Here is a 15,071-nt window from a genome sequence, read left to right as displayed (position 1 = left end):
TAACGCACAGAGACAAAATTCAGAATGGGTATAAAATATTTGAACAGCTTGATGTACTAACATGATCTCACTGAACACAGAAAACACCCACCTAACAACTCCCGAGTACACAGTTTTCCCAAAGACACAAGAAATATGTATCAAAACTGACCATAGGCTGGGGCACATATTATGTCTCAACCAATATCAAATGACTCAATTCATGCAGACGATAGTTTCTAGATGCAGTGGAATTAAACTATGTAGTGATAATAAAAACATTTTAAAGCCCACATGTATTTAAACATTAAACATTACATTTTCCAGAGAACTTAGGGATCAAAGTGTAAGTCACTGTATACCAGTGTGTGCATAAATCACAACATCAAAATCTATTTTGAACTAAGCGGAACCTAAAAAATATATATAGGGCATCGATGCGGCTAAATCTGAGCTTTAGAGAAAATGAAATCTTTAAGTACATTTATTAAAAAGATGTGCCTGTAGGGACGCCTGGGGGGCTCAGTCGGTTGAGCGTCCAACTTCAGCTTAGGTCATGATCTCATGGTTCATGGATTCGAGCTCCACATCAGGCTCTGTGCTGACAGCTCAGAGCCTAGAGCCTGCTTTGGATTCTCTGTCTCTCTCTCTCTCTCGCTCTCTCTCTCTGTTTCTCCCCCACTCACGCTATGTCTCTCTCTGCCTCTCAAAAATAAAAGAAACGTAGGGGAGCCTGGGTGGTTCAGTCGGTTGAGCATCTGACTTCAGCTCAGGTCATGATCTCGTGGTTGATGAGTTTGAGCCCCGCGTCGGGCTCTGTGCTGACAGCTCGGAGCCTGGAGCCTGCTTCAGATTCTGTGTCTCCCTTTCTCTCTGCCCCTCCCCCACTCATGCTCTGTCTCTCTCTGTCTCAAAAATAAATAAAAACATTTTTAAAAAATTATAAAAAGAAAAGAAAAGAAACGTAATATATTGACCCAAACCCCAAGCACTGTATATCTTCAAAGCCCCCTTTCAAAAAAAAAAAAAAAAAAAAAGATGAGCTTGTAAACAGACATGTCAGCACTGACCTCGAGAAGCTATAAAAAGCACAATTAATTAAACCTAATGCAATTGCTCCATTTATGGAAGAAACAAACTCAAGCTTTCATCCAAATAGTGCAAAAAGAAAAAAAAAATTGAGGAAGCAAAACACTAATTTGTGATAAAATCTATTAGCAAATCAGGTAACAAAGGGAAAGCTTTCTGTGATAGATTATTAAAAAAAAAAAAAAAAAACAACAAAACTGCTACCATAACAGTTCACAGTGAAAGTTGAGCAAATTCCCTCTAGGATTAGCAACAGGACAAAGATGGATTGAATTGATTCACCAATTCAAAAAATCATTGTTCTAGAGGTCCTAGTCTGTGTAACAAGGCACGGAGAAGATAGCAAACAAATATAGATTATAAAGGATTAAAGAAAACCAACATTAATCACAGATGTCATGTTTGTTTTTGGAGAAAATCCAAGTGTGTCTCAAAATAAGCAGTTAGAGTTATACAAATTTAGCAGTAATACTGAATATAAACTGTATATATATATATATATATGTGTGTGTGTGTGTGTGTGTGTGTGTGTGTGTGTGTGTGTATACATATATGTGTGTGTGTGTGTGTGTGTGTGTGTATATATATATATATATATATATATATACACATGAGGAATTTTATTTTATAAGTGGCAGCATGAAACAATTTAAAAAAAAATTTGGAAGGTAAAATTTTAACCAACTACCATTTTCAACGGCATCCAGAGCTATAAGGGCTTAGGAGTAAAACTAATAAAAAGTGTGCGAGAATCTACCGAAAGTAAAACTGGTAAGACCGATGAAGACATACTTTGAATAAAAGTATAATACCCCAATGCACATGTTCTGAAAGACTTAAGATCTGAAAGTGGCATTTAACAAAATTATGCATATATTTAATGAAATCTCAACCAATATCTAAGACCTCTTTTTTCCAGTATGGTCATTGATAGATGTACTTAACATACATGTGGAAATGTACACGGCCAATATATCAAAGAAAAAATTTAAGAAAAAATATGTTGGGGGATTTAAATTACCAGGTATCAGGACACTTTGAAGGCACATTCGTTAGCATGAGGGTAACCAGCTAGACCATTGGGACAGAATGTGTAATACCAAACATAACCAAATAGCCAACTAAACAAACAAAGAAATAAAACCCTAACATTTGATTTAAGACAACGCCTGGACCCAGGACAATAGCAAAAACCTGGGTTCTTTTCAGTAATTTGTGCTTGGCTAATTGGATAGGTACCCATAGAGTTAAAAAGAAGGGAAAAAAAAATCTTCACCACCACCTTACAACATACTCCCAAAATAATTCCACGTGAAGAAAATGTGAAAGATAAACATTAAGCTTTTCCTGTAAATGTCGATACTGAATAAATACAGGTTCACAGTCCCTAAGATCTCCGCCTACACTTTCCTAGGGAGAATGTGGCCTGAGACCCTGTTTACTAATGGGCGTGGCTCTAGATGTGGCCTGCAGGCGAATAGGAAAGAGAATGCATTCAAGACCTAGTAGTAAAGAAAGATTTATTGTCTACAATGGCAAACATTTAGCCTTAAGGGAAAAGATGAAAACTACTGATTACATTTAAGTGAAGAACTTCTCTGCATCAAAGATGTCATTGAGGGGAAAAAAAATGGCGAGTTACTGACTGGGAGAAACACTGCTGGGAATGTACACGTCGCATGGCTCTGGAAAGCGGAAGGCTAACTTAGGTGCTCTGTTCCCACATCTAGGTAAATCCTTAGAGGAGGCGCGTCTATACACGCCAGCACTAAAATGCACGCATATGTGCATAGCAACAGGATCTTTCTTCGCAACAGCCCTAAACAACCTAAAATCCTTCCCAAGCGGAATAAACATAGGGGGAAAAACGGAATATTTTGTTGAACTGAAAAGGAGCAGATAATGCTATATGAATGTGAAAGAATGAAACGACATATTCATGCTGAGTGTAAGAAACCACCAGCAAAAAATATACGTGGTGTGATTTTAAAACAGGCTAAATTAGTGAATTTTGGAATAGGTCGATGTGATGATTGGGAGAGAAAATTGGGGTGTCTGATACACGATTTATTGACCTGCATGGCGTTTGCACTGTGTGATAGCTCATCTAGCTGTGGACCTTGATTTATGGAACTTTCCTGTGTTTATGTTAAGTGGTATTTTTTTTTTTTTTCTTGAAGAGGAATGAGTGTATATTATTTTTTCCAGGATTCCTTGGGGTTAAAATATCCAATTATTTTAGCTCCGGGGCTGTGTCTATAACGCTCAGAGCACAATCTCTAGAGCCTGAATTTCCAGGTTCAAATCCTGAACTGCTTTGCACTAACTATGTGACCTCGGGCAAGGTCACTGACATTTTCACACTTCAGTTTCCCCAGCTGCAAAGAAAAAGCTAATGTCAGGGTTTTTGTTGAGAATTGCATGTGATAATGTGTGGCCATCACGTACTGCTGGGCACAGAGCAAGCCCTAAACTTCGGTAGATTTTTCCGCGTTTCAATTTGCATTTTATTCTTACCAGATTTAAATCTTAAACATATTTAATTGTTGTCAATTCCCGTGACCTTTCCATGGGAAGCACTTTAGCCGGCAGTCATTATCTAAATGTGGTGATTATTGGAACATTGGCAATAAAATATAATTGATGCTAGCTTGTTACTTCATCGTTTGCAATATTAGCAAAGTGTATGTGAAAGTTCGGGTTGGGGCCGCAAATCCCTAGCATAAATGAGAATCAAAAACAAGGGGGTGTTCTTCCTGCTTTTGGTTATTGCTGGGTGTGGCAGTGGTCACAGATTGTGTTCCCAGGGAAGCCTGTCGACCTCCCCGGAAGTTTTGTGTTCAGCACGCCAGCCCGCCGGCTCCAGGGCGGCCACTTAGGCTCCGTGACTTGCAGGACATTCCCTTGCGTCACTCTGATCCTGTTCAAGGAATCTAGCAGATTATTCTCCCTCTTTTCCGTGGATAAATTTGGTTTTATTTAACATGAGAAAGAACACTTCTTTTTTTTGTTTTTTTTTCCACTGGTGAAAACACAATGAAGAATCAGCCGGGGCGGGGCGGTGAACAAACTATATTCCTAGTGAAGTTGCAAGGATAATGGGGCAGTTAAGCAAGCAATTGAGAGGCTGGGAACTCATATTGATTTACTGTGATCTGCCTGCTGACCCTTCAACCCTGTTTGTGTGCAATGTGAACCACATCCTCTTAACAGTATTGTGTCAACCGGGGCGCCTGGGGGGCGCAGTCGGTTAAGCATCCGACTTCAGCTCATGATTTCGGCTCAGGTCACCATCTCAGGGGTTTGTGAGATCGAGCCCCAGGTCGGGCTCTGCGCTGACAGCTTGGAGCCTGCTTGGGATTCTCTCTCTCTGTCTCCCTCACTGGCATGCTTTCTCTCTTAAAAATGAATAAACTTAATTTTTTTTTTTTTTTTTAAGTATTTTGTCAACCCGTAACAGAAGCAAGCCAAACACGCGACCGTCAACAGAAAGGAACACGTTGTGTGCTCTGGTTCAAATGCAGGTGGCAAGGACAGAGGGTGTGCAAAAGGAGGCGTATCTACAAGATCGGCCCAATCAGGGGACCCAGCCCAGGCTGGGAAAATCAGCCATAAGCAGAGATGCAAGGGTGAAAACACGGAAAGCAAACGTGGCGTACTTCACCATTTTACCCGGGATCCGCCGTGGCTTTGTGCCGGAGGCTTTTTAGAAAGATATGAAGCATTAAAATTACTGATTATAAGCACACCTTACACCGTTCCACGAGGCCTTTATGATCACAGAAAAGCGGCCCACTTTCTAATTGCTGCGGAGGGACCTGTGGTGTATTATTGTATTAAGCCACGGTACCAGCATCCTAGTTACTTATGCAAAAACCACATCTGCAATTGATAGAAATATTTATCAGGGTGTTCACTAAAATGAAAACGCACTGGAGCAAGTAATAACATTTAAAACAAATAGGAAAGTCCAAATGAAAATGAAGCATTTGAATAATTACACAGTGTGTAGCCCGGAATAAATGATACCAAAATCCACTTGTGTTTCAGATCAACAACACTGAAATGTGGCAGAATCTTGATGATACTGTATGACAAAAATTCCATCCATAAAAATATACTTGTAAAACATTTCAACACAAGGGGAGACTTGCAGTTTTTCCCTTAGCACAGAGCAACCAGGTGCTGGAAATCATTTTTTTTCATAGTTGGCTATCCCATGGAACTCATGGCTTCTGGACAAAGATTCCGGTGTTTTAAAGATTGTAGGGGATTGTTATAAATTCGCGTTTATTTCAGAGGATTATGAAGTCGGACGCACGAGCGGATGGTCTGCGCATCCGCCGTTTGGTTCGCGGAGAGCGTTCCCCGCGTGGACTCTCCTCTTGGTTGTTTCTTCCAAAGTGTCTGCAGCCCCTTCAGGTGAGCGAGTTTTCCATCGTCCCGGTCATTCATCTGTCCAGTCCCGAGGGAGCTTGTCATCCAAGGATTGCAGGGGGCTTCCCGTCTCTGTTCGGCTAGCAGGTCAGATTCACAGCGGAGGGTCCGACGGAAAGGCGTAGGTCCTACTGCTGTCTAGTGGAGAAAAGAAACTTGCCAGATTGTCTGAGTATTTGTGGTGATTGGAAATCAACGTTCAGGTGCCCATTTTTGTCTGCAGAGAGAGTTTTGTGATTTCAGAACTTTGTGGCAGACGCACCGTTGTTTGGGCAGGGTCAGAATGTGAATGGCAGGTTCCAGGCGGGCGGGCGGGACCGGGCTGGTCCCTCTCCACAGGCTAGACCTGCAGGGACGGGACAGGCTGTCCGGGAGCATCTGTAGCAGTTAAGAGTTGAGTATACTGGAAGCAGGCAACGTGCTGGGTGTGGACAGGCCTGTGACTGCCGTGCGAGGCCTTCCTGCCGTGTGGTCATTGGCAAATTGTTTCGTTTTGTTTTTCTCAGTTATACGAGGTATCATTGCCAAATAGAATTTGTCTTTATTTAAGGTATGCCATGTGCTGTTTGACACGCATATACGCCGTGAAATGGTCACCACAATCAAGCTAATTAACACATCCAAAGCCCCACATACTTCCATTTTTGGTGTGTGTGCCCAGAATGCTCAGGGCCTACTTTCTCAGAAAATGTCAACAATACAGCGCGGCACCGTTAACTATTGTCACCATGCTCTACGTGACGTCCCCAGATCTCAGTCGTCTTATAACTGGAAGCGTGGACCCTTTGACAAGCATCTCCCCATTCCCTACCCCCAACTCCCTGGCAACCACCACTATACTCTGTTTCCAAGAATTCAGCTTTTTATTTACTTTTTAAAAAAACTTTTAATGTTATTTATTTTAGAGAGACAGAGAGAGCGTGAGAGGGAGAGGGGCAGAGAGAGAGGAAGACACAGGATCTGAAGCAGGTTCTAGGCTGTCAGCACAGAGCCCGACGCGGGAGTCAAACCCACGAACCGTGAGATCATGACCTGAGCCGAAGTCGGACGCCACACCGACTGAGCCACCCAGGCGCCCCACAAGAATTGCAGTTTTTTCGAGTCCACATCTAAGTGAAACCGTTTGGTATTTACTTTTCCGACTCTCCCTTAGCCTTGATCTCTCGCGGTTCATCCATGTTGTTACAAATGGCAGGATTTCTTACTTCTTACATACTCCATAGTATCTGCTTACCGCTTCGTCTTTACCCATTCAGCTATCGATGGACGCTTCTATTTCCATATCTTGGCTGTTGTGAGTAATGTTACAGTGAACAGGGAACGGCAGGTACGTCTTTGAGATCCTGATTTTGATGCTTTTGGGTGTATGCCCAGAGGCAGGACTGATGGATCATGTGGTAGCTCTATTCTCATTTTTTGAGGAACCTCCATACTGTTTCCTGCCGTGGCAGCACCATTTCACTTTCCTGCCGACGGTGCCCGAGGTCCCCTTTCTTCCACAGCCTCACCATACTTTCATCCCCTGTCTTGTCGATACTAGCCTTTCTGACGGGTGGTCGGCGACACCTCGCTGTGGTTTAGACTCGCATCCCCCTGATGATGAGCGAAGTTGAGCACCTTCTCACGGGCCTGTGGGAGAGGGCTGGAAGCCTTATGACCAGTGCTTGTTGGGAGTTTGCTCATCCCACTGACCTTCTCCTCACACCGCTATTTCTTACGACAGCAGAAGTCCTCACATCAACAGATCATGGCCTTGTGCTTCTGTGTGTAAGTTATTCCTGGGTCGCCTTTGAATCCCACTGAAGTTGCCGGCATCTCCTGGTCACACAGCCGGGTTCTGATGGCAAGGATTCCACAACCCGGGCCCTTGGGGTAGAGGTCTACTGCTCTTTGAATGGAGAAGTGAGAGATGGGAAGAAGACACCAGGGTGGAGAACGCACCCTGGTGACCATCCGTGGGAAATGTGTGTGTATTAGTCGGCTGGGACTCCTGCCACCAAGTACCACAAGGTGGGTGAATTGAAACAATGGAAATGTATGGTCCCACAGCTCTGGAAGCTGGAAGTTTAAAACCAAGGCATCACCGGGGTTGGTTTCTTCAACCGAGGCTGTTCCAGGTCCCTCCACTGGCATCTGGTGGTGGCTGCAGTCCTTGGTCTTGCTGGCTGTCGTGTAACCCACCTTCATGCAACATCCCCCCGCCCCCCCCCGCTTTGTTTCGGTCTCTGTGTCCACATTTCCTTCTTCATAAGGGCGCCAGGCACAGTGGATTGGGATCCGCCCTCCCGATCTCATCTTAGCTTGCTATCTCTGTAAAGATCCCAGTTCCACACAAGGTCACGTTCCAAAGTACTGAGGGTGAGGACTCCAACATAGATAGTTTTGGGGGGCATATTTCAGCTCGCGATGGTATCTCTTCCTGCTGGATCCCCTACAGCGCTGGGGTTCACTATGTGATTTCAAGAGGTCTTAACTTCAGCTCTGGCATTCGCTGTGTAAACACAGCTCATGGACGTGGATTTGCACGCACGTGGTGAACCCCGGGAAAGCTGGGACGTGCTCACCTGTAATTTAGTTTTCAGTGCTCAGCTCTCTTGCCAAATCTGCCTCTGTGCTCAGCCCCTTCCTCACTCAGGCTGCAGGCTTTGTTGGGCACTGATGCCCTCCACCCCTCGGTGCCAGGCGGGCTGGCCTCTTCCCAGGAACAGCCACTCCGCTCGGCGCCTTCCAAGTCCTTTCCGATGGGACAGAGGAGAAGCATCGAGGAGAAAAATCATGTCTTCAGGATCAAAGGGCTCTATTACTCAACAAGAAGGATCCGGTCGAGAAAAGGATGGGAGAATTTAAATTTATAGGTTTGGAAATGATTTAAAATAGAAGGGGACCACACACATTCTGGCAGTGTGAGAGCGGAAGTGATATTTCTCTAAATCCCGAGAGTGGTCACTTAGTCATCAGAATGCAGTGGCATCCGGTGGTGAAATCTATGCAGAAATATTAGACTTTTTACACAACTCTGCTAGAGTGTCTTGGGACTAGCGTAAAAAAATATAAAGTACCTATGAGCCCTCACGGAGTTTTGATTCTAGCTGATAATTGCACAGAACATGTAGGTGAACACCCAAATACAAACTTAAATGCCAATTGGTATCACACAGCCATGAACGTGCAGGGTGGAGACAGGAAGGGTCTGACTTCAGAGATTTATATTTCTGTTTCTCTGAGTTCTTATCTGCCCTTAGCTGGAAACAACACAGAATGTATTCTCTATTCAACAGGTACTTTGGCTTTTTGTTGTTGTTGTTGTTGTTTTCCTTAACATGCTGGGAAGGATTAATTCCCTGTTGTACCCGATAGTGATATTAGTTTTCAGGAGTAGGAAACAGGTATGTACTCGAACATCAAATAGGCTAGGCATTTTACATTTCTGCCTTTTATTGGGCGGTGTGACCCTGGGTAACTAGCTTTGCAAACTCTATCTCCAGTGCAATTAATGCTGTATATACATTTTCCAAGGGGAGGTGCATGGGACTTTCCAGATTGGAACACACCGTTCCCAACACATGTCACAGATCCCACATCTCGGGTTTGTTTGAATTGACTTCAGTGATATGCTGGGGTAACAGATAGACAAACTAGCTGTTATTTTGCACTGGAAAGCCCTTGGCTGATATGTAGAAGGTGAAGTGGGCCTTTCTGAAACTTTCATTCTCTTATCTATAATTTTAAAATGTCACTAATGTTAATGACCACTTTTCTGAATTTCCAAAGTCTAACTATTTCTAAAAGCCAGAAGTTCTCACTTTTTGTAGGTTGGGGTTCAAATGATTTATAATCATTTTTTTTCTTTAATCTTACTTTCTGTAATATTCATGTATTTCATTCCCGGTATGTGTTCGGTCATATGATGCTACTCTATGCTTTACCTGAAATCAGGTCAATACATATTATTATCTTTCTAAAATTCTGACAGTTCTTCATGGCAAAATATCTATGGCCTAAAAATTATAGATAATAGATTTTGAAACTCTAAAACTGTCTTGTATTGTATTGTATTGAAGTAACACACTTCAGCAGAGACGAAATGGTAAGTTATAATAGAAAAAACAAACAAACAAAACCCCTACCTGAGTAAGGTCAGATACTGACCCAGCAAAGGTTAGGGCACTTGGAGAACTATGGAGAAAATCTTTGCAATGTTTCTGCTAATCCCTTTGAAGAGTCCTTCCACCCTTAAACTGCTACTGTTTTGTGAAAGTGACTTATCGTCCTCACTGAAGCAAAGATTCCTTATCAGAAACCGATAAATGTTCACGTGATAGGATAATGGAAGCTTGCTGAGATGTATATTAAATGTGGTCATCTCCAGGGGAATTTAAGGGAATTAACCATTCTTATAGTTTGTCCCAAAACGCTGTCCAAGACGGTTGGTCAAGTTGGTGACAGAAGATTGGAAACTCCCCAGCAGCATTAGAGATCAAGGGAGGTTTGGTTCCCCTTTTTGGGGCGGTACCATGGTTCTCTGCACGGCAGAACCTCATGGGTAGGATGAGAGGGCTTACCATCACCCATTTTACTCTTTATTTATTAAAGGGTTATCTAGTTCAGTTAAAGTGAGACACGAGACACGCAAAGATTGGAAAAGGGGGATACAATTTTATTGACAACCCAAAGACTTTATAGACACATTACCAGAAATAATAGTATCATTCTTGTATAGAAGTTCAATATTCAAAATTAATAGAGTTTCTCTGTAGCATCAATAAATAAAAATTAAAACACCTTAAAATTTACCATTTACTATAGCAACAGAAATATAGGGAATTTAAAAATACAAATATGCGAAAAAGACTGGTAGGTAAATATGCTCGTCTTTATCAAAAGCTGTTAAAAAGTACTCATTGGAGAAGTCGATCAATGTTCATGGATAGAAAGAATAAACAATTAATGTACGTAAGATGTTTTAAAATTGATCCCTAGATTCCGTGCAGTTTCAAACAGGGATTACATCTATTTCGGAGAGACTTTTAGACTGCACACAGTAGGCTCTTACCTGTATTACCTGGCTTTGCAGCTGTAGCAAAATCCTACAGAACACGAACTTAGAAACAGACATTTATTTCTCATAGTTCAGGATGCTGGAGGTCTGAGACCAGGGTGCCTGCATGGCCAGGTTCCGGGGAGGACCCTCTTCCTGGTTCACAGATGCCATCTTCTCACATGGTGGAGAGGGGGCCCAGGTGCCCTTCTTTTTCCTGTGAGGCCACCAGTCCTACCAGATCAGGACCCCACCCTTCATACCTCCTTTAACTTTTATTACCTTCTGAAAAGCACCGTCTCCAAATACAATCCTCATGGGAGTTAGACCACCCACCCTTGAACCTGGGGAGGATGAGACCAGAGGATTACCTATGAGAAGCAGCTCTCTCACACCACTGGTTATGGGTTTCCTAATATCCACAATAAATAAAATAGTCTCTACCCAAGACGGTTATGGTGAAAGTCACGGTAAGAAGTCAATGAATGACCTAGCAATGTTAGATGCTCTCATCCAGCTCTCTAATCCCTCCTTTTATGCCTCTAGAAGTCGGTATGTTTTTGTTTTAGGTACAATACAGTGAGCCATCACACAAGTCATTTTATTTTTATGACAGTAGATTTATACTATGGCAAGGCTGAAAATGGTAATTCTTTTTTAAAAACTGTATTAACTTTCATACCATTTAATATCAATGGTTGGCATCAAAAATACGTATTTTTAAAGAAAGGTAACAATTGAAAAGAAAATACTTCCAATTCCAGTGTCTCTAATCAAATTACAGGGTATTAGTAAATTCCAAAGCAATGCTAAGTGAGCGTTTTGCAAGATGTCTTTATATTTTTTAAAAAACAATGAGATGCAATAACCATATTGAAAACTTGAATTTTAAATAATATGGTTGAAATCTTGAAACTATAGATTGGTAATATCAAAATACTGATATAAAGCTTTACATCATACACTTTCCTGAAATGATTTAAAGAGAATGGTTTATATTTAAATTCCATATATACGAATTCTATCCTTAGTAGCTTAGGAGAAACATTAGTATAGTACTTTGTCCAAGACAATGAAAATGTCTAAGTTTTAAAATTCTGAGCTCCATTAATTGGTCTCACGTTCTCTATTTAGAAAGACAGAGTCTCAAGTGCCTGAAATGACCAGGCTGTGGAAATCATCAATGAAAACCCAAGGTAAGTGCCAAAGTATCTGCATATTTGAGTCATAATGAAAAGGTTATATAATTTAACAAATGCCTTATATGCCGAATACATAAAGACAAGCCAACAGAAAAAATGGATAATGACTTGAATACACAGTTCATAAAAAGAATATTAAAATGGCCTATGAATATATGAGAAGGTACTCAGTTACACCACTCACCCAGAGAAATGTAAGTTGTAACCATGATAAGATATCTCTGTATACACATACTGGAAAGGCTACAGTAGAATGAAGTGCTAAGGACAGAGTATGGGACAGGTGGAACCCTCGTTCACTGCGGGAGGGATTGTCATTTGGATTAACCAGCCTGGAATCTGTTGGACAGTGTCTAATAGAACTTCACTTACATGCCTGATATCCAGGCCAAAGACGTTTATACGAGTGCTTCTGACATCATTACACCCAAGAGCTCCAAACTGGAAACTACCTAAGTGTCCATGAGCAGAAAGGATAAGTGAAGTCAGGCTGTATTCACGCCAGGATGTCATATTAGTATTGAGAACAAAAAATTACGTAGTCAGAAAATCTGAGGGGCGCCTGGGTGGCGCAGTCGGTTGAGCGTCCGACTTCAGCCAGGTCACGATCTCGCGGTCTGTGAGTTCGAGCCCCGCGTCGGGCTCTGGGCTGATGGCTCAGAGCCTGGAGCCTGTTTCCGATTCTGTGTCTCCCTCTCTCTCTGCCCCTCCCCCGTTCATGCTCTGTCTCTCTCTGTCCCAAAAATAAATAAAACATTGAAAAAAAAAATTAAAAAAAAAAAAAGAAAATCTGGTATGAATATAACAAGTGTTGAAAACAGTTAAACACCTAAAAAAGGAATACTGTATGTTTCCATCCGTGAAAGGGTTGAAGCAAAAATAATAATGTATGAAGTTAGACATTAGGAGACTGGCAATTCTTGACAGAGTTGGTAACTGAATGGAGACACAAGGGATTCTTCTAGAACACTGGCCTTCTCCGTACCTCTGTCTGGGGTATGTTTCTGCAGGCGCATTCAATTTGTAAGTATTTATCAAGCTACCCACTTACGATCTGTGCATTTACCCATACGTAGTTTACACTCAAATAAAAAGACTTATTTAGAGGAGATCGTGTTCCCTGTGAGATAAACTACATCCAAAACAATTGAACCACTTGTCAGATACCATCTGAAAGTCAAGGAACATTTCCTACCTAATAACAGTGTAGCCAATGATTGTTTCCAACCTGATGTCTCGTGGCAAAGGGTGTCTCCGTCTCCTATAACACAGGGACAAAAGCCCCTCTCCCTTTTCCCACATAAGGACAACACGTAGCCCTGACCCACTGAGCTTTTGTAGTTGCGAGGGAAGAAGTTAAAATGCATTGTGATTCTTTTTATTACTTGTTTAACTTGATTTCCAGGAAGGCTACCTTAGAAGTCACCACATAGACTGGTGACAACATCACAGTTTTGGTGCAAAGTCACATGCCAGCAAAAAGCCCGTTCCGCAACTTAATGCACGCTTTCCTCAAATCGGTGTTTTGGAAGAAATCAAGTGATCTCTCACCTGTATCCTTACAAACTGGTCTTCCTTCCTTACCGCCCGTGCAGGCTGATGACAAGGAACTTTACCAACCATCACTTCTCATCCAGCACAGAGGACGTGGTTCTTTCTTTATGCTCACTATTCTTAAAGATTCTGAGGTGGTTTGCCCTGCACACTTTCCAGCTCTGCTTGAGAGTTTACCTCGCTGGTCACACATTTTGCGGACCTATGTCTATCCTTTGCTTAACTTCATGTGTTAATGCAGCAAATAAGGCATCATCCTTACCGTGCTCAACGTAACCATTCCTCCGAGACAAGACCGTCTCTCTCACTGTAGACTTGTTCGCTCACGTCCTTAATTTGCCCAGTTCCGTCACGTACTCAAAGCTGAAACCATGAAAACAGAGCAACTATATGGTGACTAATTACGCTTGTCCAGTTGGCAGTAATGACTTGTGAAGGGCATTTACTTAACATGCCCCCTCCGAAGCTTTAGGACGTGATTGCAAATGGCACATGTGACATGCAGTAGTTTTGTTTTTGTTTCCAAAATGTTTGCAAGTTACACTGGGAAGTGAGAACACGGAGGCAAAGTGACAGCTCCCGTCACTTAATGAGACGTTTATTAAGAAACCAGGACTGATGATAAGCTGCAAATTAGCCATAATATAAGTAATCAGCAGAGATGTCACATTGGTGGAGGAAAAATGATAAACAGCCAAATGCTCATCCCTGCGCTCATCAAAAAGTACCTGCAGTTCATTACAGACGGTAATTTGCTGGAATCCCAAGATGTAGGTAGAGGAAGTGAGTGTTTTTTCTAAAGTGCATTCATCAGTGCTAGTCTGTGGTTTCAATGCGGATTTCAGAGATTCCTCAAATCACACCTTTGAGCTTTATAATTTTACCTAAGTACGATCCGTGTGAGTTAGTCTACTCTCAGTAGACTCTGAGACTTCAGGATGTGTCAATAAAATTTAAAGAAATAATATTCCAGGAAAATAATTCAATAATATAAATATTTTCAAGTACTCCCAGTGGGCACGTAAACATATTGGAAAAGAAATCACTAATTGCAATTATAATGGATTTCTAGGCTATGTTTTTGCCCCAAAGAAGGATATAGAAGGAAGAGACGTATAAAATGGGTCATTAAAATCCTTATTAAAGGACTCAAGATGAAAGTGTTCTAGAATGATGGAAGATGTCACAGGTAACATTTCTTAATTTCCTAAAAACTTGATCAATACCTTTGAAACACTTGCTGGAGCCATCCCCAAACAGCTTCCGCCTGGAAAAATCATGTTATCCATACCAGGCACGTTTCATTTTGTTTGCATTATAAAGTTACCCCAAATGAGTATTCATCCTTCCACCCCTCCAACCTAACCACCTGGCGCAGAGCCACAAACGCAGAAAACAACTAACAAATACGCTGATATTTCCTATGTTGGCATAATGCTATGGATATGGAGACTGGACAATCACTGTATCCAGCTTTTTACCAAGTGAAATTTATGTTCCTAGAAAGCTATTTATTCAAGCTGAACACTCCTCACTGTTTCAACCCAAACATATCAAATAAATATTAATTTACTCAAAGAATAAACAAAGGAAAGAAAGTGGGGGGAAAGGAGGAAGGAGCAGATAAATAAACATTAACTAGGTGAAGTCAGAACCACAGAACAGTATTCTGTCTTACCAGTAATTGCTGAACCCCAGTGGTCCCTGCAGTGCAAGAATCTGAAACCAGTGGATGTATTCAAGTCTTCTGCGTGTGTCTTTTTAGCTTCCAT

Source organism: Leopardus geoffroyi, chromosome B4 (genome assembly GCF_018350155.1).
Source record: "Leopardus geoffroyi isolate Oge1 chromosome B4, O.geoffroyi_Oge1_pat1.0, whole genome shotgun sequence".
NCBI classification, from domain to species: domain Eukaryota; kingdom Metazoa; phylum Chordata; class Mammalia; order Carnivora; family Felidae; genus Leopardus; species Leopardus geoffroyi.
The sequence above is the reverse complement of the archived record's forward strand: the minus strand, read 5'-3'. Positions refer to the sequence as shown.